Here is a 22,678-nt window from a genome sequence, read left to right on the forward strand (position 1 = left end):
CTTTATTGACGTTTTTAAATCTGAAAACTCCAAAAAGCAACGAAATTGTCAGACATCCATTAGTGCATGTTCACAGAGGAAAACAACTGAAATACAGCGCTGGTTGTTCTCTCGAACGATACTCAACGACAACGACCGGAATCCTAAGCCGTGGGCGAAGTAATGGGTGTATTAAATTGTATGAAATAATCCCGGAAAAAAGCACAAAACACTGCAGAGATGGCAAGTTCAGCAGCTAAAATTTGCTGAGGTGAAGTGACGGCTAGTAACAACAGCAGACAAACAGCTAGCAATGACATCAGCGGGAATCCATCTGTCACTCAAGTGGCCACACCCTTAATTATGCAGAACTTTAAATATTAATCAACTAAACGGATGAGTTATAAAAAAATTCACCCCCCTCACAGTTGTTATGAAGGGGATAATTAGCTGTATAGACCAAAGCCACATAGAGATCCAGGCTGTAAACATGTTTTTTTCTGCTGTAAAGTTGGTAATTTTAACATGGGGAGATACAGATTTGACTCACTTCTGCAGCCAGCCCAAGCGGCCAGTCAATGAATTGCAGTTTAACTCACTTCCGTGTTGGTTTCAAGAGAGAGACGGGGAGGTTGCCGCTTGGTCGTAACGCTTCTTGAGGGCACAATTTTTGAATTTGAATTCATCACGAGCGCGGGATTTGACAGTTACGGACTGCGCTGCTGTGATAGCCTGTGAAATGGAGATGAAGATCACTCACTGGATAAAGGGCTGAATTTGGATCTCTTTATTGTAAACGTATGGATTCTAAAGATTTGGATTATATCAAGCTAATAAAATTGATGTCTTTTGTGAATTTATGTTGGGTTTTGGTGTATTATTGTTCTATTGGAGAAAACACATTTTGTGTCTCACTGTAAATAAGCAATATATTACAAAATGGTTAAACGATTAAATAAGGTATGTTTAAGGTTTTAAAGTGTATTCTTGTTTAACTGCATGAAGGCTAATCCTCCGAAACGAGTTTGCAGCAGAAGGCACGAACAGAGCGAAATGTTATTAGTCTATTTCTTGAGTAGGCTAAACTGCATTTAATAAATGCGACTGAAAATGTAATTGATAAGACATTTGAATGCAATAGAGTCAAAACATTAATGCCACGATTTGAATATGCATAAATAAGAAAATATGTACGTCGGTAGAGTTGTTCATACGTAAATAATTTACGTTTTTGTGCTGTTAATACGTAAATATTTTACGTTTTAGTGCTGTAAATACGTCAGTATTATACGTTTCTGTGTGTATAAAACGTAAGTAAATGTATGTATGGTAGAATTACACTTTACGTAAAAATACACACGTATTCTCATGAATTCTCATGAATACGTTGCCATTCCAGCATCTCTGTCATATCTGTCCTCTGGACAGAGAGGTTCAGTCTGTATACTGACCAAAAAAACTACGTTACCAGTGGAACATATGGTTTCTATCTAGAATGGAATGTATATCTAATCCCTATGCTTTGGTGGAAACAATGCATATATTTCAGTCTAGCTTGTCCCAAAGTCTCTCTCACTTTGTGTATTCAAGAACAGTATGATTCACAAAATGATTACAAATTATTATGAATATAAAAAGTAATAATACAGACACATAATAATACTGATTATGAATATTAATCAAAAGTAATAATAATACTAAAAACAATATTAAATGATGAAATTTTAGTCTTCAGTGCTCATTGTACACTGTAAAAAAAAATTACATCCCCAAGTCAAAAATTTCAAGTGACCGATAACATCTAAATTTTTCAATTAGTCTGACGTATTATTTCTCATTGAGCCAATGTTAACAGACTATTGCAACAAGAATTTCACTTGGGCCAATTGAAAAATTTAGATGTTATCGGTCACTTGAAATTTTTGATTTGGGAGGGTCAGAAATTTTTTACAGTGTACCACAGTGTTGGACGATTTTCGTTAATCTTCTTTAAGCGCAAAGGAGCAACTGTGTCTAAAGTGCTGGAAAAGAGAGAGTCAAAAGTTTCTGTCGCAATATCGAGTTATTCTAAGCTATCTGGGATGCTGAGCAGATGAAACTGATCAGGTATATTATTAATAAAGCAATCTTTAGTCAGAAACTCACTCTCCGTCATGGCGATATCGCGAGACAGCTGTTCACTTGACGAGAAATCTCGTCACATTTTAGTCACACCCCTAGCAAATATCATGGGGTTGAGCGAACACATGTATAGGACAATGCCCAAGATGAAGCAGACGCTTGTGAGCGATCTGTCTCCCCATACGGCATCGCCCCTCAAGGCCCCGACATTATCCACCAGACCATGTAGAACAACTTTGGCTTTGATGGGTAAAACTTATCTTGCAGGAGTGAAAGGTTGTTAGTAGCCCCTTTTCTGGCCGGCCCGAGTTTGGTTCTCGGACCCAGTGTCCCTGCTCGACGGCTCCCCTTTGGAGATACCAGTCAGGAGGGACCTTCTCATGGTCCCAGGCAGTGGATTTGATCCTTCACCCCTGCTTGGAACTATGGAAATTGTGGGTTTGGCCTCTGAGGGGGGCCAAACTCCTAGAGTCTGGTCTCTCAACCGAGATTGTTGAGACTTCACTCCAGAGCTCCCTCCATGAAGAAACTGTATGCCCTGAAGTGGAGATTCTTCACTTCATGGTGTGAAGATCACCAGTGGGACCCAGTTAAAGTATTAGTTCACTTCAAAATGAAAATTCTGTCATGATTTACTCACCCTCAAGTTGTTTCAAACCTGTATGAATTTCTTTCTTTTGCTAAACACAAAAGAAGACATTTTGTAGAATGTCGGTAACCAGACAGTTGATGTCGGTAACCCAATGACTTCAATAGTAGGAAAAAAATAATACTATGGAAGTCAACAGGGTCCATCAACTGTTTGGTTACCGACATTCTGGTTACCGACATTCTGGTTACCGACATTATTGAATTAAAGACTGATTCTTTTTGAGATATTCTTATTGTGCACTTTACATACAACCATCCCTTGAATGAAGACCAGACCTAAAACAAAGGATTATTTGCAGCATTTTCTGTCCTATTTTTATTTTTTCCAAGGACCATCCTATTGTTCACCTGCTATGCCTGGAGCATCTATCACTGGAGTCTGACAGCAGGGATTTTTCTGAGTTAAATGTACACAATTATGTATCAATAACTGAATATCAATATATATATTATTATTTTTATTTTTATTTTTTTTTTATTTTTTATTCATACATTCGAAGAGGTGCAGACTGCTGAGGAGGGAAAGGCTAAAATAAAATTTTTTAGGAGATGCAGAGATCTGATGTTTTCATGACCAACTACTTTTCATGCTAGATTAATTCAATGTTAGATAATAGTTTAACAAATATATTTAATAGGTAATGGTAATAATCACATCTGTTGTTTTAGCATGATTTATCGTAGCTGAACCAGCGTGACAGATGAGTGTCTGTTTTCTGTGTTTTGAATAAGTTATTTGAATGGTTATTGAAAGCTGGTGGTTTAATAATAACATTTTATTTTATTACCACCAGTCCAGCTGATCCTGAATGACTTTTTCCGATTTGACTGTTAAAATTTAAATTTAAAAAAGAGATATTTATTACAAGAGATGAACTGATTCAAGATCATTTTTTACCATCTTGTAGTGATATTCTAACATTGTCACAGTCACACACCATTTGGACTTTGTTTTTCAGTTTGCACGGAGTTAAGTTGGTTGTCATGGTTATTCGTCATTTATTTGAGGTGTGTGTTGTTAATTATTCTCATTTGCATGTATACTTAAGTTATTGTTGTTGAGTCTTGGTCATGTGTACCTGAGTTTAAAGTTTTTCCTCTCTGTTTGGATTTACCTGCCTGTGAATTTAAAAGAGCGTTTTATCTCATTCTAATATCTGCATTGACCATGGTTATTGTATATTCCCTTAATTTGAATTAGTTTTATGTGGAATTCAGCCAAACATTCTGATACACTTGTTCTTGCTAATGCATTTTTTTTTACTTCATCTGGTTTAGTGTTGCCTCTTCTATTTATCTACCGGGTCGGGAAACTGCCCTTCATAAATTATAATTAATTCTACTTCATTTATGATAATGAGATCTCTATAATTTATTGTCTGCCATTCAGCTACAATATTTAAACAGAAACTTAACTATTTACTTGAACTATGCACTGTCAAATGTATAGTTTTGCTCACGTTTCTGATGTTAATTGCAAATTAAAACACACATCTGAGCTCCAGAAGTCGTTTGTTTATGATTGTAAGGATGTTTTTTTATGTAGATTTTTCACAAAAAAAAAAAAAAAAAAGATTTGTTTGCGTCTTCTTCAAATTACTTAATTAAATTAAATAAAGCAACACAATTGTTCAATCAACTTAAAATGTAAATTGACTTAATCCATATGTGTTGGGATTATCTGAAAGATTCTTGTTGAATTACTGAAACTGGGCGGAGGAATTTTAGTTCCCAGCATGCTTGACTGGATCAGGAGAGTAGCCTAAATTATGAAATTAAGTGTTATTTATTGTGTGAAGGAAAATATATGAATGTTTAATGTTCAGTTATGTTTGACAGTTAAAATAGGTTCTGTTATGTTAAAGATTTTATGGTTAACATTGTGCTGAAGAGTAGAGCTTATAGATTGTGGGTGACTGCTTTTACAAAGACTGCTTTTGCTACGTCCATTGAGCAATAGTTTTGCTAAATACTTGTGCTGTGCGAGCTGCAGACAGTCTTTTAATTGTACAACATTACTGAACGTCAAATACAAACAGTTTATTTTTTTATTTTTTTTTATTTTTTTTTTATTGCTCAAAATCATAAACTTAAATAACAAAAAAAACCACATTAATTTCAAATAATATACATGTTTAAAATGAAGAGAGATTTATTGTGTGTAATTACTTGTCTTCATTTTCTTTTAGTAAAATCAAAAGGACTTTAGCAGTCTACTAAAATAAATTATACATTTCACAAATTGCTGATGGGTGTTTGCTTGCTCACTGAATAAGCATTTTTGTCTCTAAACCTGCATTTTTTATTATTATAGTTTTGACTGTGCAATACAATCGGTGTGTTTTAATATGTCCTGGAAACATGCAAATGCAACAAGCTACTCATAAATTAAAGCAGTTGAACTACAAATGACCTTGTTAAAAAAGTAGTTACCAACACTACAACTTAACAAAAAATTGCTTTAAACACTGAAGCTACTTAGTTAGGACATATTATTTGAAGTATTTCTGTCTGAAGATTTTTTTAAATTTTTTTTAGGTTTTCTATAGTAAACCCATTCATAATCTGTGTAACTCCATATATAATAATACTGAGAGATGAATTGATTCAAGACCTTGTTTTCCGAATCCACCCTCTCGTTATAACAAAGTTGGTGTATGATGTCACTTAGTGTATTTGCATATCATTTTGCAAAGCTTCAGCTCTCAAGCCTGACAAGTTTCGTCCCATTAACACATCAATTTGGAATGCAGACAGTTCAGCTATAAAAGGGCTAAAGATCTCGGTCCACTATTATTAATTATTTATTTCGCTTTCAAACTTGCATGAAATTCGTTTTCACCCCAAAAATAAATAATTTCATCTTCATAGACAGGAGCAGAGGATTGAGGTAAAATAACCTGATGACTAAAACAGAACTGCTCTCTTTTTCTAATGAGTGTTGTTTTTTGATTGGGTTTACTCCTGTACAGTCCCAGAATGTTCCGCTGAACTAACACTTGTATCTCTCATCTATGGATCACAGCTGTGTTTCTGAATGCACACAGTGAAGAGATGAACATCTCCAGTGAGATCTTTCCCACTGATGGATCAAACTCTTCTGATCACTTATTTTACAATGACACTGAGGAGGAATTTGGCTTTTTAATATCCTCACTGGTGGATATCATCATCATTATATTGGGTCTTCCTACCAACTCCTATGTGATATTGCTTATAATAACAGGAACAGGGAATGGACTTGCGGCAGAGTTCTTCAGCCTCAACCTCGCTGTCTGTGAGATAATCTTTTGTATGGAATGTCTCTTCAGTCTTAACATCTGTAAAGCTGAACATCTTTGGATAGCTGCAAATGTTTTTGATTTACTAGCCCTGATCAGTCGTTCTCTGTTTCAGTGTCTGATGTGTGTTGAGCGTTACCTGGCAGTGGTTCATCCTGTAACCTTTCTGAAGTTCAAACCTCTCAGATATAGAGTGATTTGCTGTGTTATTGTCTGGGTGGCAGGTTTTGTCTTCGGTGGGATCAGTGTTATGACTGTGATCTTGTCCCAATATGAGTTGAATTATATTTTCATCATGGCATATTTCTCCCTCTTCCTCTCCATCCAGTTGTTTTGTCTTGTGGCTGTTCTCAGAGCGCTGAAGCAGTCAGGACCAGGAGAGAGAGGGAGAGAGAGAGGCGAGGAAAACCACTTAAAGAGAAGAGCGTTTTATATTATTTTAATAATTACTGTGACCATGCTAATCATGTTTTTTCCCTATATGATTGTATTGGCTCTTTCATTAGATAAAGGAGAAATATTAATTAGTATTGGTTTTGTTTGTTTTGTTTTGTGTGGTTTGGTGCAGCCTCTTCTTTTTTTCTACCGCGTAGGGAAACTTCCCTTCATTAAATGTCAATAATTCTTCTATAATTATCAATATGACCTTTCTATAATCCTTTTTTTTTTCTATTGTTGAAATCCATTATCGAAATAAAAGGTTATACAGTTAGTATAGCCATTCATTTCTGATGCTAGAAAAATTCAGTTGAATTCAACTTTTGACAATAACTTGTTCCTTGAAGCAGTTCTCAAGCTCTGTAGTTTTTGTAATGTAGTACATAGTTTTATTTATAGCCTACTTATTATGTTAATTGAAGTTAGTAATATTTGTACACAAATATACATTTGAAGACATTTGTTATCAAACAAAAGTGAAGGTGGCGTCTGCGGTGAGTGTAGAGGACTGTTGTTTAGCTATAGGAGAAGTTGTGGGCCATGAGTGCATTTTGTCAGCCTCAAAAATGAATAATGCCAATGTCATTTTTCTAAATAATGTATACAAAGCAAATGAGCTACTTGAGCGTGGGATAATTATTGATGGTTTGTTTAAACCTGTTCTCCCTTTATCAATGCCATCTAAAAAGAAAGTGACATAGCCAATCTAATGTTCCTCCATTTATCAGTAGCCAGCTATTAACACAATTTCTTTCCCGTTACGGCAAATTGGCGTCTCCGATCAAAAAAACACCGATTGGCAGTGGATCTTGGTTGTTAAAACAGTTTCATTTAGGCAATTCGCCTACATGATTCTGAAAGACGACGCTGAATTAGACCTTACATTTGAATTCCGTATCGATGATTTTGACTATGTTGTATTTGCAATAACAGGGAAAATTAAATGTGCGACAAATCTTACTTTCGTAAGATTCATACCTACTTAAGTGTTTCCCCCAAGGGCAGCTAACAGGTATAAAAGCCACTAACAGACACAAAGCACGTCTTGATCCACAGGTGAGGGAGGGATGCCCTTTCTGTGGTATACCAGAAACTTTTTTACATTTATTTTTAGATTGTCCTAGATTTTGTTTGCAACAATAGATGTGGTGTCAGACCCTGAGAAGTCTTTTCACCTATGTATTTCTTACAGTATATGGACTGAAGTGGACTAAATAAAAAACAGTAAAAAGGAGTATTTTTTTATTTTTATTTTTTTATTTTTTATTTTGTGTGTGTGTGATAATGTGATGTTTTGAAATGTGATATCTCATTGCCTTTATGATAAAAAAAACAAAAAAAAAACTATTAAATTAAAGTGTTTGTTAAAGTCAAAAATCTCTCCACAATAGAAGTTTCTGACAAGAAGTGCACAATTTAAAAATAAAGGTTCTTTTTTGTCATTGAAGAACCTTTATCCGTGGAACTTTCCATTAAATCTTTATAGTGGAAAAGTTTATTTAGCTTATCGAAATTTAGTTTGATTTATTGTAGCTAATGGTTGTTGTTTTTGTAAATCTATGGATTAGGCTATCTGTTTTCAGTATTTTTTATTGATTTCCTTTGCAAATAGTGTCATTTAAATGATCCTGAATGAGTTTTGTGAACTTACTGTCACTTTTGCTTCATTTTACATCTCCACTTTCTCAATGTTAAAATTTTACAGACCGCCTCTGTCTTTCAAAGCAAATATGTTGTCACTTAATGCATTTGCATATCAGGTTTTCAGGACACATCCCATACAGATTTCAACCCGTAATCAGATCAACTTAGAATGCAAACAGTCCAGCTATAAGGCTCTCTATATAACTTGTATCTACAAAGTTTTATTTATATTTATTTAGAAAAATTGCATGAATTATACCATTTATACTGTAGACGAACGGACAAAGGTAAAGAGCTGATTAATGTTGCTTGTTTTGATCAAATCATTTACTATATTAATTTAATATTTAGAAGACTAGATGCTGATAGATGCAAATAGAATTTGTTTTAAATTGATTGTATAGAGCAATTTTTTATTAATTTCCTCTGGTGGCCTAACACTTGTATCTCTCATTCATAGATCACAGTTTTGTTTTTTGACCGCACACACTGAAGCAATGAACATCTCCAGTGAGATCTTCCCCACTGTATCTAATTATTCTGATGACTTATTTTACAATGGCAGTGTGTTGGAAGATAGATTTGCAGTGATTTCACTGGTAAATATCATCATCATTATGTTTGATCTTCCTACACACTTGTATGTGACATGGCTTATAGTGACAGGAACCGGGAATGGACTTGCTGCAGAGTTCTTCAACCTGAACCTCTCTGTCTGTGAGATCTTCATATGTGTGGAATATATATTGAGTCATCTGATGTATAAAATTAAAATTCTCTGGATATTTGTGGGATTTTTGGATGGACTAAGCATCACCGGTCGTCCTCTGTTTCAGTGTCTGATCTGTGTTGAGCGTTACCTGGCAGTGGTTCATCCTGTAACCTTTCTGAAGTTCAAACCTCTCAGATATAGAGTGATCTGCTCTGTTATTGTCTGGATGACAAGTTTTAGCTCCGGTGGGATCATTATATATTTTTTCATGTTCCAGTTAATGTTGTACTTTGTTTTTGTGTTGGCACAGTTCTTCATCTTCCTCTCCGTTGAGTTGTTTTGTCTTGTGGCTGTTCTCAGAGCTCTGAAGCAGTCAGGACCAGGAGAGAGAGGGAGAGAAAGAGGGGAGAAAAACCACATGAAGAAAAGAGCGTTTTATCTCATTCTAATAACTTATGTGACCATGCTTATTTTATATACTCCTTATATAATTGTAGTCGCTGTTCTAAGATCAACAACAGTTTCTGAAATAGTCTCATCCATTGCCAGTGTTTGTTTTGCTTCGGCTGGTTTGGTGCAGCCTCTTCTCTTTCTTTACCGGGTGAGGAAACTGCCCTTCATTAAATATAATTAATTCTACTTTAATCATCATCAATAATCAACAGCATAATATTTTGTGTAAATATTTATTGATGATGATAAAAACAAAATTTTTAAAAGCAAAAAGTAAAAGTATTAACTAATTGTTATTGTACTTTTCTATGGAAGCTTGTTTCCGCCACTGAATAATAAATAAATAATAATAATTGCGACTTTTTATCTCACAATTGCGAGTTTACATCTCGCAATTCTGACTTTATTTCTCAGAATTGCGAGATATAAAGTCAGAATTGCGTGAAATAAAGTCGCAATTGCGTGTTACAATTCTGACATCTTTTCTCAGAATTGTGAGATATAAAGTCCAATTCTAAGGGAAAAAAAGACTGACTTTTGTTTAGTTTTTTTACACCACAGAATAGTTTATATCTCACAATTCTGACTTTATAACACGCAATTGCGACTTTATATCGTGCAATCCTGACTTTATATCTCGCAATTGCGACTTTATTTCTCAGAATTGCGACTTTATTTCTCACAATTCTGACTTTATTTCTCAGAATTGCGACTTTATATCTCGCAATTGCAACTTTATTTCTCAGAATTGCGACTTTATATCTCGCAATTGCGACTTTATTTCTCAGAATTGCGACTTTATTTCTCACAATTCTGACTTAATATCTCGCAATTCGGAGAAAAAAAGTCAGAATTGTGAGAGAAAAAGTCGCAATTATTATTATTTATTTCTTATTCAGTGGCGGAAACAAGCTTCCATACTTTTCCTTATTTTGTTATGACACTTGGGAATTAAAAGCAGTTTTACACAAACAGCCATTTATCTGAAAACCAGAAGTGATATTTTGTATTCTATATTAATGTTGCTTTTAAAGACTTTTTTAAAGACTATAGTAGGAGTTTGGTGTAGGGGATGTCCTTGCAAAATGCTTGTTCAGTTTATTTATAAAGTTATGTGCATTTAAATGTTTTGAATAAAATGAATATTATTAAGATGAATTAAAGTAAATATTTATTTGATCATTGTTTCTTGCAATAACTTGAGTAACAGGGTTGATTTGTATGAAAAAAAAATATATAGAAATTTCTTGCAATTATATTTATATTTATTTACAAGCAAGGTGTATGTCCATGCCAGACGCAAAGCGACTACGAGATGCACAAAATCAATCAAAAATCACACTCAATCAGATCTTGGTTTTTTTTTGTTTCAGAGTCTGCTGGCAAAAAGAGAATGCGACAGAGCTCATTATAAAACGATAATCAACATTGGCTTTTCAGAGATGGCGAGAACTGATGGATTTAAACATGCTGTAAAAGCTCTCTAACATTGTAAAGCATTGAAAAACATTGTTGATTGCAAAGCATTATCTATTGTTAAGGGTTTAAGTGTTGTGCTGGAATTTATTTTCTAGGAGTAGCGTGCCTATTATGGTATAGCTACTGTAACATCTTCAGTCAGCTTGATATCTTTTCCATCTATATCTCTTAAGCCGGTTGCACTTTATTTTAAAGTACAGTGTACTTACATAAGAAAATAGTTGGTAATATAAATACAGGGATTAAGGTTAGGTTTCTTGGTAGGTTCAGGGTTATTACCTAGTTATTACACAGTTATTGTAATTACAGTAATAAATACGTACATGAGGAAGAGGAAAATAAAATCAAGTGATACTCTTGAGCCTACACTGTAAAAACTAAAGGAGCCTCAAATATCCTGTCGGATACTCAAGGAACTTCAAAATGTAATTTAAGTGCCTTATAGCTCTTTCTCCTATAGTAGGGTTACTGGAGGTAAGGAGCATTGACAATCTTTGAGGTTCTTGCTGGAACTTATGGGATCCTTTAATCACTTTGTATTTAGTTCAGAGGTTCTGGAGTCACCTTTTCATTACCATGAGACCTCGAAGTACTTTGGGGGAAAATAGAGGAACTTGAATGCGATAAAAGGGTTACTGGGAGATCTTTTAACATTTAAGTGGTTCCTGGAAGATCTCTTATGTTAAAGCCAGCATCTGGAGGAACCCAATGATTCAGTGAGGCCAGAATAAGATTATTATTATCCTATTATTATTATTATTATTATAGGCTACTTAAGTTTGATTCAGTATACATACCCAGGTGAAAAAGACGTAGGCTACTATTAAATGTATTGAAAATGTACTTGAGTGTGATTTTAGTAGGCCTACAATACAAATATACTTTAATGCATTTGTAATACATTTAACAGTAGCCTACATCTTTTCACCTGGGTATTACATTTATTTAGTATAGGCCTATTTTATTGATTAATTTAAACCTTAAACTACAACACTAAATAATAATAATATTAATAATATGAAGAAGAAGAACCAGGAGGAGTAAAGTTTTAAGTTAAAAGTTTTATTCTGTCACGAAACTGCTGCTCTCTCCTCTGCTGTCGTCGCTTCAGTGATGCTCCGAGTCCGCCTGCTCGCGCGCATCAAAGCTCAGCTGATCGTCATCGGGTTTGAAAGTAACGGCTCCGTCCTCTCATCAAAGCTTCCGCCGTTTGTTCGGCTCTCCATTACAAGGTTTGTAAACTCGCCAAATAAATATAAATACAGAGTCTACTCACTATATATTCAATCACACATATATATAAACTAAATTTATTATACAATACTAAGTTTTTACAGTGTTTACCACTCGTTTATTGCACAGTATCTGGTATGAAGGTTTTAGCCGCGATGCTAACTACGTTGATCTAACGTAAGTTAATGAACAAATGGAAATTATTGACTTATTGTCTTAGATTGATTTAGTCATTCAATTCAACATGTACAACTGTGTCTTCAAATTGCTGATATAGCCGAACTAATTTAGCTGATTCCTGCTGTTGTCATTGGCGTTTGTTATGAATAACAAAAGCAGGTTAATTTAGTTTGGTCTGTTTTTGTTTAGCCTAACTTTACTTACTACAGGTGCCCTCATTCTCTCAAATACCATTTTAAAGCCATTTACTGGTCAATAAATATTTGTGAATAATCAGCTTTGTTCTTTTGTTTCCCCAGAACAACCAGTAGGCTACATTTCTAAAATAATCTGAACATTTCAGTGGCAACATTGAATTACAGTAAGTTACCTACACCACATGCAGTTACTTTATTACTATGAACTTTCTCTGTGTGAAATTGTATTTTTTGACTGTGTACTTGTGTTTTTTTAATCAGTTATTCTCTGAAAATCTTCCCTCATGCTCTCAAATCTCATTCATGTTACTCAGAAAAATAATATCACAGGTGTGGCGCCAATAATGCTATGCATTTTTTCTTATATCTTTATCATTTGCATTTGAATATAAGACATTTTAACTCTGAAATAACTTCAAGTTTAGTCTTTTTCGACAAAAAAAGAGGAAAAAGCTATTATATGTCTTCAGAAGACTTACAACACAACCCATAACACATGAGTTGTGAACTCATTGATTATTTTTAGGATCTTTTCTGGGACATTTTTGGAGCTTAACCATTTTTACATAAATTGTTGCATTGAATTGAACTACACAAGTGTACATAAGAATGGTTTCATGAATGATTTACACAATTTCTTTCTGCTGGTGTTTCATGCAGTGAAAGCGAACGGTGACTGGGATTGCATTATGCCTGAGATCTGCTTTTGGGTTCCGCAGACAGAAAGTCAAACAGGTTTGGAACGTCACAAGGCTGAGGAAATTATTTAAATTTGACAACTATCACTTTAATAACCTTATTAACAGTAAATGTTGTACTTTGCAGGGATCTCGGTAAGCTGAAATACAAGTTTGAACAAGAATAAAAATCCTCCTGTAGACCCGAAAATCACTGAAGTGCCTGGACCATCCACCAGAAAAGAGGAAAAACAAACGGAAAATGAATCTGCTGTACCTTTTCACTTTTCTAACTCTTTAAGTACCTCACATGTCCCTTGTGAAGATTTTATTATTGATTGCATTTTATGTTGCAGCGAGTAAAGGTGCATCACATTTGTGAATTTCGTGAAATTACACGGGCAAAAAAGTCCATTGACCATTGTCAGCAATGTAGCGACGTAATGTATGAAGCACAGCTCACACGGGAGTCACTTTCACACAGCTTTCTGTTGGTCAAATCTAGCGAATTCCAGTGACCAACTTGGTCCCATAGTGACATTTTTGACCACAAACGAAATAGCTGATCGTGTGGATTCTTATTGAAATTACTGGAATTCTACTTCTCTATCTCTACCTCTACTTCCTCTATCTTGTTTCATGAAAATACTCAACAACCATTTATGAACACTGTTGATTCAAGTCACACATTTAAGCTTTTCAAAAGGCATAGTGTACATTACAGTCTCCAGTCTAACGGCATCCCAGACTTCAACATTTTATGATTCAAAATAGCTGAATAACTAATCATCAGAGATTTCTGTATAGAGATAAAGGTTAGGATCATAATTTTCAGGAATATTACAGCACAATGAGTGCATATCAGCACTGTTTGTTTTTGGCATCTGATAGAGCTTTTGGACTTGGAAACAGTGATGTTAGACTTACCATCGGACTGAAACACAAATGTTTTAAAGTTAAGTGAAGATGGACATTTTTAATTAGTCAAAATAATAAAAAATTACATTGATTTATTTCGTGGAACATATGTGTTTCCATGCATTTTGTTGAAATGTCTTTTCTTGTATAGCCTATTGCATATACTTGGTTGATTATTCATGTTGCTTATGTATTATACAATTTTTTTGTGTATTCATTGATATTAATCTAATTTGTTTATAATTTGTTACATTTATATAGCGCTTTTTCTGAGACCTCAAAGCGCTTTACATAGATGGGGGAATCTCCTCAACCACCACCAATGTGCAGCATCCACTTGGATGATGCGACGGCAGCCATATTGCGCCAGAACGCCCACCACACACCAGCTTACTGGTGGAGAGGAGACAGTGATGAAGCCAATCAGTATATGGGGATGATTAGGAGGCCATGATGGACAGAGGCCAAGGGGCAAATTTGGCCAGGATGCCGGGGTTACATCCCTACTCTTTTTCGAAGGACATCCTGGGATTTTTAATGACCACAGAGAGTCAGGACCTCGGTTTAACGTCTCATCCGAAGGACAGTGCTCTTTTGGCAGTATAGTGTCCCCGTCACTATACTGGGGCATTAGGACCCACACAGACCACAGGGTGAGCACCCCCTGCTGGCCTCACTAACACCTCTTCCAGCAGCAACCTGGTTCTCTTACGAGAGGTCTCTCGTACTGCGTAAGATATCTTACGCTAGGGGAAAATCCTTTTCCGCGAGATATTGAAGCCAAAAATTATCCTTAATTTTGTAATAATGCAAAACGCGTTGCAGCAGCAATGCAGACATAGGCGAGACAGCTCGCGCGCCTATTGGCTGCTCTGCGGCAACTGCAGCAGCCTATCGAGCGAGGCCTGGCGTGACGTCAGACCCAATCAGGGCACTTCGCGCCCGCTGCGTCACGTCCCGCCGAAATGGGCGTGGTCTAGGCCTATAAATATCGCTCGCAGGCAGCTATTATCTGATTTTTCATCCTTCAAGCGAAGCACACGCATCGCTGGAGCTGGATTAGAAGCCGCGCCGTCGAGAGAGAGCACCTTCAGCGGGACGAGTCACTGAAGTCGCTGGCCGCGCCGCCTTCCTGCCTTCCTGCTGCGCTTTCCGGCGCTTATATCCTTCTCTTTTATTACACTGTATTTCTGTGTGTGTGTGTCGCCGCCGCGACACACATTCTAAAAGAGCTAGCGTCTTTTTAAAGATGCCTTCCTGCGGCTCGTGCAGAGCCACACTCAGTGACGGGGACCGCCACGTGATCTGCGTTTCCTGCCTGGGTGAGGAACATGCAGCTCTCGCGCTCGCTGACGGCAGATGCCCTCACTGCGAGCTGATGGCAATGGCGACTCTGAGGACTCGCCTAGCCGTCTTCACCGAGACTGCTCCCCCGCCCGCCGCGGCGTCGCGCCGTAAAAAGCGCCGTGCCCAGCGGGCCCCGGAACCCTCCCTCAGCCGCCAAAGCTCGCCGGTTCGCCCGCTTGCTTCCCCGGCTTCTTCTGTTTCGCTTCCTGACGGACAGCGGCCGCCGTCTGCCGCCGCTTCCGTTGATATCGCGGATGAGGAAGCCCTGCTGGGAGAGGATGATTCCTGCTCTATCCTGGCGTCAGGCAGTGAGGATTGGGCGGGCTCTGAGGACCCCGCACCCCCTGCCCGCACGTCGTCAGGCAAGAGAGCTTCCATTGAGACGGAACTCATGCGAGTACTCGCACAGGCCGCGGCGAGCCTCGGCCTCGAGTGGTCTTCGCCTGAGCAGCCCGCTCACAACCGGCTGGATGGATTTTTCCTGCCTGGGGAGCGCGCTTCGCCTGCGTCCAGACCGGCGCCTTTTCTTCCTGAGTTACACGAAGAAGTCGCCAAGTCCTGGAGCGCCCCCTATTCTGCTAGAGTGCGTCCTGCTGTTTCTTTGGCATTCTCCGCCGTTGACGATGCCAAGAACAAAGGATACCTCTCGCTGCCGCCGGTTGAAGAGGCGATAGCGGCCCACTTATGCCCGCCCTCCGCTGGACGGCGCGCTAAGCCGGCCCTGCCCTCTAAAGCTTGCCGCACGACGTCAAGCCTGCTCCGCCGCGCTTTCTCCGCCGCCGGGCAAGCTGCGTCAGCGTTGCACACCTTGGCAACGCTCCAGATCTTCCAGGCCGATCTCCTCCGTAAGCTGGATGAGGAAGGACCTGACGCGATCTGCGTGCCGGACTTAAGGAGTGCCACGGACCTCGCTCTTCGTGCTACTAAGTCCGCAGCACAAGCCATTGGACGGACTATGGCTTCTCTCACCGTGTCTGAGAGACATCTTTGGCTGACGCTCTCGGAAATGGCCGAGTCTGAACGCACCGCGTTCCTCGACGCCCCGCTTTCCGCCACAGGCCTCTTTGGATCCTCCGTCAAGGACTTCGCGGAGAGATTCGCAGAGGTACAGAAAGCGTCTCAGGCTATGAAGCACTTCCTCCCGAAGCGCTCCAGCTCTGCAGCAGGCCGTGCGAAACCGTCTGCTCAGAGCTCACAGCCACAGCCACCGTCCACTGCCTCCACTTCACAGCGCCGCCAGGCCAGAAGCGCGAGACCGCGCTCCCGCTCATCCGGTCGCCGCCCCGCAGGACGTGGCTCGCGACCTAGGATCACGGTGAAGCCCGAGGCCCCGAAGTCGTCCTAGCACAGCTAGGAAAACGACGGTGTTCCAGTCCCGCTGCGGCCGGACTCACACCAAAGCTATTCGCTCGTCCAGTTCCAGAAAATGTGACTGTTCCAGTGTTTTCTGCAGCCAACAACTCGGTTCTGTCACCCGCTTGCCTGCACACAAATGCCGTTTTCACGGCTACCCAGATAAATCCCCAAAAGAGTGTATTTTCTGGTGTCCCGGCCACGGCCGATGGTGTTTTATGTGTAGTAAGAATGCCCACTGCCCAGTGCCCATCCCTACACACAAGCACAGCCTGTCACACAGGGCTCGCGCACATAAAACCGACTCAGATCGGTTGCGCTTCAAACATGGTGAACGTGCCCACTACCCAGTGCCCACTAACACGACGTTATGCATGTCTCACGGTTTCTGTAAAAACGAAACCAACGTGCACTCGCTTCACGCAAGCGAACGATGCTTTCGGTGTGATAAATGTGCCCGCTGTCCCGCGCCCACATCCACACATAGACATGACAGTTCCCACGGGAACCGCCCAGCCCTCCCCCTCGCGGTTAACCACCGCAGAGGAGTCGAGCGCGGGCAATCTGCCCGCTGTCATCAGCGCGCCCCATGCCTCAAACGTCACGAGCGCCACGCTTGTGTTACAGCACACCGAAGCTTCTCCATCGCTGAGCGAGCGGAGCGCGCTTCGTATTCAACCCCTAGCTATCCATGCAGACGCATGGGCAAAGCTACCCGGGGTTTCGAAGTGGGTGCTGAACATTATAGAAAGAGGCTATTCGCTGCAGTTTCGCCGACGCCCTCGCCGCTATGTGGCACGCGTCGAGACCACGGTAAAAACAGAAGTAGCACATCTACTTCGAGCCGAAGTGACGAAACTATTGAGCAAAGGGGCCATAGAGCCTCTTTCTCAAGATCAGAGCGAAGGAGGGCTATACAGCAGATACTTCCTGGTACCGAAAAAAGACGGGGGTCTCAGACCCATACTAGATCTAAGGCAACTGAACAAAGTGCTTGTGAAGCGACAGTTCAGGATGCTCACGACCAGGCAAATCCTTGTGCAGATTCGCCAAGGAGATTGGTTTGTGTCAATAGATCTGAAAGACGTGTATTTTCAAATACAGATAGCGTCACGTCACAGGCGATATTTGAGATTCGCCTTCGAGGGCCAGGCATATCAGTACACAGTCCTGCCGTTCGGTTTGTCCCTAGCACCCCGTACATTTACGAAGTGCATGGATGCGGCGCTCGCACCCCTCAGAATGAGAGGCATGCGAGTGCTGAACTATTTGGACGATTGGCTGATTCTAGCGCAATCTCGCGCAGTGCTCATAGAACACACGACCATTTTACTCGATCACCTCGAGGATTTGGGTCTGAGTGTCAACTGGGCGAAGAGCTCCCTGTCACCCAGTCAGAAAATATCTTTCCTGGGCACAGAGCTGGACTCACTATCCATGATAGCGCGACTTTCACAACAGCGCGCGGTAGACATTCGACGCACAGCGAACTCTTTTCGCTGCGGCGCGTCTGTCCCGCTCAAGAGATTTCAGAAGATGCTAGGTCTCATGGCCTCAGCATCGTCAGTGCTCCAGCTGGGTCTGCTCCGCATGCGCCCGCTGCAGTTTTGGCTGAAAGCGCGAGTCCCACGCGAAGCGTGGGCACCCGGTTTGCTTCGCCTCAGGGTCAATCAGAAATGCGTTACAGCTCTGAAACCCTGGAAAGCGAACGACTGGTACCAATCAGGTGTAAGCCTGGGGACTTCCTCGAGGGTGAAAGTGGTGTCCACGGACGCGTCCACCTCGGGATGGGGAGCGCTGCTCGAGGGCAGACCGTTCTTCGGCCAGTGGTCAGAACGGGAGAAGCTCCTGCACATAAACTGCCTCGAAATGCTGGCAGTAGACAACGCGCTGACGCGTTTTTGTCCCCAAATAAAAGGTCACCACGTCTTGGTCCGTTCGGACAACATGTCTGTGGTGTCCTACATAAATCGCCAGGGCGGCATCAGATCCGAGAAACTGTACAGGCTGGCAGAACGCCTCCTGGTATGGGCTCAGTGCAACCTGCGCTCGCTCAGAGCAGCGCACGTGCCAGGGATCTTGAATATAGGACCGGACAGACTGTCCAGGAACAATGTTCCGGCAGGCGAGTGGTCTCTACACCCACAGACAGTCCATCTGCTGTGGAAGAAATTCGGCAGAGCGGAAGTGGACCTGTTTGCGTCTCAAGAAAACGCTCACTGTCAAGAATTTTTCTCCAAGAGCAGGAGCGCGCTGGCCCATGTGTGGCCCCGCCGCCCGCTCTATGCTTTTCCCCCCGTCTCTCTCCTGCCTCAGGTGATAGAACGGATCAGGGAAGAAGGATGCTCAGTACTGCTGGTAGCACCGTTCTGGAAAAACCTACCTTGGTTCCCAGCCGTGATGCAGTTAGCAAGTACTGCCCCGTGGCCAGTACCAATGAGGAGAGATCTCCTCTCACAGGCCCGCGGCTCGATCTGGCATCCTCACCCGGAACTATGGTCCCTTCATGTCTGGGCCATCAACGGGTACATGTTGGACTCCCTAAAGGAGTATTAAACACGATCACGCAGGCTAGAGCTCCGTCTACAAGACGACTCTATTCTTCGAAATGGTCGGTGTTTTCGGGCTGGTGCACAGCCCGTGGTGTGTCACCCACAAACTGTGGTGTGACGGAGGTGCTTTCCTTCCTACAAGAGCTGTTGGATGGGGGCAGGGCCCCCTCCACGCTCAAAGTTTATGTGGCGGCTATAGCAGCGTTCTCAGAAACAACGCTTGGTCAGTCAATAGGAAGGAACGATTTAGTCATCCGCTTTCTTAGAGGGGCTAAGAGACTGAATCCTCCCAGACCTCCCTCAGTCCCCGTATGGGACCTTTCTACGGTTCTGGAAGCCATGAAAGGTGCGCCATTTGAGCCTTTACAGTCAATCGATTTGAAACACCTGTCTTTCAAGACGGTGTTTTTGCTGGCTCTCGCTTCAGTGAAGCGCATAGGGGATCTGCACGCGCTCTCTGTGAGCGCGGCGTGCATGGAGTTTGGGCCCAATGACTCAAAAGTTATACTCAAACCTAAGCACGGTTATGTTCCAAAATCCCTCAACACACCGTTTAGGGCGCAGGTTATCTCCCTGTCAGCCCTACCGGTCCCTGATGAGGAAAGAGACGCGAGCCTCCTTTGCCCAGTCAGGGCATTACGAGCTTATGTGTCTCGCTCGTCTGTTTTCAGACAGACGGAGCAGCTTTTTGTTTCGTTTAGCGGACGTTCTAAGGGACTAGCCGCATCGAAACAGAGCCTATCCAGATGGATAGTTGATGCTATTGCGCTGGCATACGCCTCCAAGGGCATGCAGTGCCCATTGGGTGTCAGAGCGCACTCCACGAGAGGCATGGCCTCTTCGTGGGCCTGGTCAAGTGGGATTGCCTTGCAAGATATTTGTATGGCGGCAGGCTGGGCCTCCCCGTCTACATTTATAAGGTTTTATAACCTAGAGGTTCCCGCCCTGCAGGCCAGGCTGCTGTCGGTCTAAATTACCAGTATTATCTGACCTGATGCGATCAGCTCAGAATGCTGCGTCTGCTGAGCACAGCTCAATGTTCGACAGTATAAAGCTGGGCAAACTGTGTAAGACCCACATTTTCCCCATCAGTTCAGGCCGTACCCCGCCCTGTCTGTATGACGAAATTCGCGTCCCATCGACGCTACTATATGTGGAAAAGTGAGGCTGCACCCCTCCCTCTTCCCGGACTCCCTGTGAGTTCCCTGAGTGATTGTGCACTATATGTACCCCGGGCTTTCGCCCTTGGGTCTTTGGTGTCAGATCTCAGCATGCACGGCGTTTTACATTGGGTCCCCTAGCGTAAGATATCTTACGCAGTACGAGAGACCTCTCGTAAGAGAACGTACTCGGTTACTAACGTAACCTCGGTTCTCTCTAGAAGAGGGAACGAGTACTGCGTATCTTGCCGTGCATGCACACGCTCTGGTTGCTTCGATGATGAAAAAACAGATAATAGCTGCCTGCGAGCGATATTTATAGGCCTAGACCACGCCCATTTCGGCGGGACGTGACGCAGCGGGCGCGAAGTGCCCTGATTGGGTCTGACGTCACGCCAGGCCTCGCTCGATAGGCTGCTGCAGTTGCCGCAGAGCAGCCAATAGGCGCGCGAGCTGTCTCGCCTATGTCTGCATTGCTGCTGCAACGCGTTTTGCATTATTACAAAATTAAGGATAATTTTTGGCTTCAATATCTCGCGGAAAAGGATTTTCCCCTAGCGTAAGATATCTTACGCAGTACTCGTTCCCTCTTCTAGAGAGAACCGAGGTTACGTTAGTAACCGAGTACGTTTTCTCAGGAGGTCTCCCATCCAGGTACTAACCAGGCTCAGCCCTGCTTAGCTTCAGTGGGCAACCAGTCTTGGACTACAGGGTGATATGGCTGCTGGCTATAGTTAGCTAATCTATAGTTTGCTTTTTTCCCCATGTGTATGGAAGTGTATGTATAAAAATGAATATAAAATATGTAATAAACAATTCTTATTTTGTATTTGGTTCAATTTGTTTATTATAATAAAGTCAAAGGTAACCATAGTTACAACATGAAATTAAATATAATTTTTTTTTTTTTTTTGGTTCCTGGAGGCACCCAAAGTGGTTCCACACAGTGCCTAATATGAGTTCCTCAGGAAACTTGTGTGGTTCTTCAGAAAACCACCCCTTTTTAAAGGGTGCCTAGAGGATCTACAGACGGTTCCGCCGGTGTGGCAAAGTGAAGAACCCCAAAAGGTTCCTCCAGGCACCTTTTATTTTTACAGTGTACACTTAATGAGATAATTTTTACTTATTTGATCATTTGTAGGGATAAATTACTAATAGTGTTACCTCAAATCTTGTTTTACACTTCTACTATCTTGTGATAAGCTTAAAGATCACAATCTGTCGCTTAAGCAAATATTATTCTACTTAACATATTTGCATATCAGGGTTTCATCCCAAATATTAAAATGCAAGTTTCATCCCATTAACACATCAGCTATAAAATACTATAGGCTATATAAAGCATTAACACATCAGCTTGGAAGGCCAGTCCAGCTATAAAATACTATAGCAAATTGCATGAATCATATCATCTTTACAGACAAAAAGGTAAAGAGATTATTATGTCTGATTGGGAAATGAATGTAATATTTTCTCTGTTATTTAGAATAGCTTTTTGAACTTTTGACGGCCGATACTGATTTTAACAGAACTGTTCTCTTTTACTGATGTGTGTTTTTAAAAATAGTTTTGATCAGGTTTACTCTGTACAGTCCCAGAATATTCTGGTGGACTAACACTTGTATCTCTCATTCATAGATTACAATTGTGTTTTTGACTGTCACAGTGAAGAGATGAACATCTCCAGTGAGATCTTCCCCACTGATGGATCAAACTCCAGTTCCAGTTACTTGTTTAACAACAGCACTGAGATGGAAAATAATTTTCTATATTTCCTCAATGTGCTGTTGGGTCTTCCTACCAACTCCTATGTGATATGGCTTATAGTGACAGGAACAGGCAATGGACTTGCAGCAGAGTTCTTCATTCTCAACCTCTCTGTTTGTGAGATCTTCTTATGTGTGGAATCTGTCTGTCTAAATGTAAGTTTCTCTGGATAGTTGTGGCAGTTTTCGATGGACTAGCCATGACTGGTCGTCCTCTGTTTCAGTGTCTGATCTGTGTTGAGCGTTACCTGGCAGTGGTTCATCCTGTAACCTTTCTGAAGTACAAACCTCTCAGATATAGAGTGATCTGCTCTGTTATTGTCTGGGTGGCAACCAGGGGCGATTCTAGGATTTTCATTTTAGGGTGGCTCAGCCCCCAATGAGGCTATGATGTAAAAAAAAAAAAAAAAAAAAAGGTTAGTTTATGGTCTAATGCTCATTATTAAGTAGTTTCATTCATTCATCCAGTAACATGCATATGGCACGGTTTTATAATCACTGAGGTACCGAATGTGAGGTAGTTAGGGGGGTTGGGGG

General features: G+C 41.0%; 2 long non-coding RNA genes across 2 annotated transcripts in view; both read left to right on the forward strand.

The window, feature by feature from the left end:
* LOC309477373 overlaps nt 1-22,678 on the forward strand; it is a 339,545-nt gene that overhangs the window by 62,454 nt on the left and 254,413 nt on the right. The window lies entirely within an intron of this gene.
* LOC309477366 lies at nt 11,737-14,186 on the forward strand. The gene is made up of 3 exons (XR_014198611.1): nt 11,737-12,532; nt 13,029-13,103; nt 13,194-14,186. It is a non-coding gene; the product is annotated as an uncharacterized lncRNA (long non-coding RNA).

This window comes from Leuciscus leuciscus (assembly GCF_965113295.1).
Source record: "Leuciscus leuciscus genome assembly, chromosome: 16".
Lineage (NCBI taxonomy): Eukaryota > Metazoa > Chordata > Actinopteri > Cypriniformes > Leuciscidae > Leuciscus > Leuciscus leuciscus.